The 5000-nt window shown below is 42.5% G+C and overlaps 3 non-coding genes across 3 annotated transcripts in view; all 3 read right to left on the reverse strand.

Moving 5' to 3' along the window:
• Positions 1-1381, reverse strand: part of LOC149092673 (large subunit ribosomal RNA) — a 4168-nt gene extending 2787 nt beyond the window's left edge. The window contains exon 1 of the ribosomal RNA XR_016200749.1: positions 1-1381. This exon is cut by the window's left edge and continues 2787 nt beyond it. This is a non-coding gene — a ribosomal RNA (large subunit ribosomal RNA).
• A 476-nt stretch (positions 1382-1857) lies between these two features.
• Positions 1858-2012, reverse strand: LOC149092674 (5.8S ribosomal RNA). Its single transcript, XR_016200776.1, has one exon. It is a non-coding gene; the product is annotated as a 5.8S ribosomal RNA (ribosomal RNA).
• Positions 2013-2499: 487 nt separating this feature from the next.
• On the reverse strand, positions 2500-4669 carry LOC149092675 (small subunit ribosomal RNA). The gene has a single exon (XR_016200710.1). It is a non-coding gene; the product is annotated as a small subunit ribosomal RNA (ribosomal RNA).
• Positions 4670-5000: the final 331 nt, after the last annotated feature.

Raw genomic sequence — 5000 nt, forward strand, 5'->3', positions numbered from 1 at the left:
GTGCCAGCTATCCTGAGGGAAACTTCGGAAGAAACCAGCTACTAGACGGTTCGATTAGTCTTTCGCCCCTAAACCCGGATCTGACGATCGATTTGCACGTCAGAATCGCTACAGACCTCCACCAGAGTTTCCTCTGGCTTCATCTTGTCCGGGCTTAGTTCACCATCTTTCGGGTACTAACATATATACTAGTGCTCCGCGAAAATCTCGGTAAAGTGGATATATCACGGGCTGATATTGCGGTATACTCTTACAAGCATACATCATATCAATTTCTTTCAATTCGCCTTTCAAGCCTAAACAAGACTGATCAGCTTGCATACATGTTAGACTCCTTGGTCCGTGTTTCAAGACGGGTCGGATAGAGTACCGATCTACTGACCACAGAATCACTAGGTTAACGTAAGCTTGCCACTTTTACCAACAAACCACCAAAAGCCAGCCAATCCATGAGTTGTTTCAACACCAGGTGAAGAAACAGACATCATCAACGAAAGACTAGTCGGATTCGTCAGAGCAGATGACAAGCATTGTTGACCCTGCATAAGCAGAGATTCATCTCCAATGTGACTGTGGTAACAGTTGCCAACACTAGCTCACAGGCTAAGTCTAACAACGCAAGGAATATTAGTAGCTGTGAAAACTAAATGCTGATTAGGTGTGTGTTTAGTACACCTTGCTGTTATCACTTGAACAAGAGTTTTGCACTCTCCTTCACATTGGTCGTGGTTTGAGCACGAGAGTTGAGAAAATGCACTCCTCATGCACATATTGCACTCCTCCTATCAATACCAAGATCCAAGGGCAGGCTAAAAGTTACCCCTTAACCTACTGATCTTGGAACGCTGTAAAGCATTCTTAGCACTGAATAGAAAAAGGCAACAATACACAAGAGGAGCTGAGTTCTCCTCTCAGCTACACTTCGTGGTTCTATCCGTTTCTCTACAAGCGGTTTCACGTCCTTTTGAACTCTCTCTTCAAAGTACTTTGCAACTTTCCCTCACGGTACTTGTTTGCTATCGATATTACCATCGTATTTAGTCTTAGGAGGAGTTTACCTCCTAATTTGGATTGCACTCTCAAGCAATCTGACTCTATCCGCGACTAAAGCCAGTAATCGATATTCCATTAACCAAGATCTGCCACCGGCCTAGAACCGTCTCTGGGAAGAGGGCCCTTGTCAGAGGGACTTGCAGATTTAGTTGAAATAATCGTGACTCTAACCATTACGCAGCACCGCTTTCCACCTTTCAATGGAAAACCTTTGCGCCGGACTCATCCCTTTTCACTCGCCGTTACTCAGGGAATCTCATTTGATTTCTTTTCCTCCGCTGAATTATATGCTTAAATTCGGCGGGTAACCTCACCTGATCTGAGATCAAAAATATTGATTAAGTTGATTAATGTTTATTTGTGTTGTTTGCAAGCAAGCAACGTAAATCTACTTTAATGTTTGCACAAATTTTGCCTTTGCATTACTTCTTAGGTCTGCTTTAACAGAATGAAATAGCTACTATTTGTACGATTTATACAAGTGCAAGAAGATTCATCAGTTAACAGGTTAGTTGATCACCATAGTTATCTGCAATACGACTTTAGCGTCGTCAGATAGGCGACTAACCTTAGAATCTCATGCTAGTATCTATTCATATATACTGCTTGCAGAGATGAAATATGCATTGTACACAAAATTTATCATGTGAAACAAGTAGATTTGAGATTCTCCTTACTAAATTGCAACGAATTGCAATTAAGAAAAGGAATAAAACATCAAGATTCATGCATATAAATATACAATCCTCTCAAAACAATGCATATATGGTAGTATGCAAGTGTTTTGTTGATTATTTTACATCTCAACTCTCAGACAGATGTGACCTCGGAAAAGACCCGAAAGCCGCAATGTGCGTTGGAAGCTCAAGTGCTCGGCGTGTCCTGCAATTCGCACCGATTATCGTAGCTAGCTACGTTCTTCATCGATTGGTAATTCGAGTGATCCACCGCTTGAAGATGTATCTTTGCCACCGTGGGACTTTTAATAAGTATCCTAAATCTGCATTGAGAGGGTTTGAAAACAATTGTATGCAGTTTATAAAAACCATAGTTGTCTTTACTTAGTTAGGCGAAGAAGTGTAAAACTTCCTTCTTTAAACCTTGCCGTCAGCATAAGCTGAAGACTTGATCAGGTACCAAGTATGTAGCAAGACAGGCTTTTCATTATAAACTACAATTGTTTTGCAAAAGAAATTATGGCTATCGTTAGATAACCCTCACTCTTTGTTGCATTGGATAATGAAAGATGGATGTATGAATGAACGAATGTAATGCAAATTAGAATCATGTTGCAATGGCTAAATGTTTGCAATAAACATTCACAATTGCGACTCTAATGCAAATACAATTCAATTGCATTCACCATATTAGCATCTACAATATCACTATGCAGAGTGTTTGATTGTTTGAAGGTTGTATTTCTCTTATAATAAGAGGGTAATACGTTAATGATCCTTCCGCAGGTTCACCTACGGAAACCTTGTTACGACTTTTACTTCCTCTAAATGATCAAGTTTGAACATCTTTCCAGCACAATCCGACCACTAGTTTCCCAATGGTCTGGATTGACCAGTCCGAAGTCCTCACTAAATCATTCAATCGGTAGTAGCGACGGGCGGTGTGTACAAAGGGCAGGGACGTAATCAACGCAAGCTAATGACTCACGCTTACTGGGAATTCCTCGTTCATGGGCAATAATTACAATGCCCAATCCCCATCACGAAATGGGTTCAAGCGGTTACCCACTCCTTTCGGAGCAGGAAACAGTATGCACGATGACCACTTCAGTGTAGCACGCGTGCGGCCCCGGACATCTAAGGGCATCACAGACCTGTTATTGCTCTGTTTCGTGCGGCTGCGAGCGCCGCTTGTCCCTCTAAGAAGTCCTTACAGTGCTACAGCATCCTTACCCTAGCCAATTCTGTAGGCTAATAGCAGCAGAGCCCTCAACAGCCGAAACCATCAAGAGATACTACCACCCACAGGTTGACTAAGGGGGAGTACTGCAGTGTAAACTGCAAGTCTATTTAGTAGGCTAGAGTCTCGTTCGTTATCGGAATTAACCAGACAAATCACTCCACCAACTAAGAACGGCCATGCACCACCACCCACTGAATCAAGAAAGAGCTCTCAATCTGTCAATCCTCTCAGTGTCCGGGCCGGGTGAGTTTTCCCGTGTTGAGTCAAATTAAGCCGCAAGCTCCACTCCTGGTGGTGCCCTTCCGTCAATTCCTTTAAGTTTCAGCTTTGCAACCATACTTCCCCCGGAACCCAAAAACTTTGGTTTCCCGGAAGCTTCCATTCGAGTCATGAAATTAGTTACTCAGAATGATCGCTGGTTGGCATCGTTTATGGTTAGAACTAGGGCGGTATCTGATCGCCTTCGAACCTCTAACTTTCGTTCTTGATTAATGAAAACATTCTTGGCAAATGCTTTCGCTGTAGTTTGTCTTGCGACGGTCCAAGAATTTCACCTCTAGCGCCGCAATACAAATGCCCCCGTCTGTCCCTCTTAATCATTACCTTGGATTCTTAAGACCAACAAAATAGAACCAAGGTCCTATTCCATTATTCCATGCAAGATCATTCAAGTTAAGGTAGTGGTACGCATCATATAGATGGTTGACCATACCGTTTTTAGGCACCTCTTTCGAGGTTTTGGACGCCTGCTTTGAGCACTCTGATTTTTTCAAGGTAAAAGTCTCGATCGCTTGAATCAACACTCGGTAAAGAGCATTGATAGCAAATATCGAGCAATTTTCTGTCTAAACACTATGAATGTAACCACCAGGAAAGAGGAATGAAGGTTCAAGCAAGCATCCGTAGACACAAGCAAGAAACCTAACATCACCATCTAACCCTTTAATCAGTGGACCCCATAGGTTCGACTGAAATCCAACTACGAGCTTTTTAACCGCAGCAACTTTAATATACGCTATTGGAGCTGGAATTACCGCGGCTGCTGGCACCAGACTTGCCCTCCAATAGATCCTCGTTAAAGGATTTAAATTGTACTCATTCCAATTACGGGGCCTCAATAGAGTCCCGTATTGTTATTTTTCGTCACTACATCCCCGTACTGGGATTGTGTAATTTGCGCGCCTGCTGCCTTCCTTAGATGTGGTAGCCGTTTCTCAGGCTCCCTCTCCGGAATCGAACCCTAATTCCCCGTTACCCGTTACAACCATGGTAGGCGCATAACCTACCATCGACAGTTGATAAGGCAGTTGCTTGAGGGATACATCGTCGGCTCAGAGGCCATACGATTTGCTCAGTTATTCAGAGTCATCACAAGAAATGCAACCGAAGTTGCTAAGATCCCCACTGCTAGTCCTTAGACAGCGACCGAAATCACTGAACAGGGTTCTAGGTGAATAAGAATCATTGGTCTTGTACTAATAAATGCGATCCTTCCGTCAGCAAGCTGAGGTTGGAACACTTGTTCATGTATTAGCTCTAGAATTACCACAGTTATCCATGTAAAAAAGAATATCCGAGGAACCGTAACTGATTTAATGAGCCATTCGCGGTTTCACTTTATAAACAGTATGTACTTAGACATGCATGGCTTAATCTTTGAGACAAGCATATGACTACTGGCAGGATCAACCAGGTAACTTGATGTTTTAGCAAAGTAAAATGCTAAACAAGTTGTTTTTGCAGCTATAAATACGATATCCTCAGCTAACAACCAGCAAGTGGATGTTAACTTTAACGAGGTATCGAGATTTATGTCGTGCATTAAGATGATTCTGCAGAAAACTCTTTAGAATCCATCTTCTTCCACTAAAATGTGCAAGCACATCTAGCAGGAGTAACCATTGCTGGGTACGTTTGCAAGTCAACTAAACAGCATAGTATTATAACCGCTTGATACCAATTTCTTGGATCAATCTGCGGTCTGCTTTGCACAAGCAGAGCTCAATACTAATACTGCTCACTCTGTT

Source organism: Tetranychus urticae, unplaced genomic scaffold (genome assembly GCF_039701765.1).
Source record: "Tetranychus urticae isolate SD_2017Ah unplaced genomic scaffold, NJAU_TeUrti_SD_1.0 Scaffold_7, whole genome shotgun sequence".
In the NCBI taxonomy this organism is placed as follows: Eukaryota; Metazoa; Arthropoda; class Arachnida; order Trombidiformes; family Tetranychidae; genus Tetranychus; species Tetranychus urticae.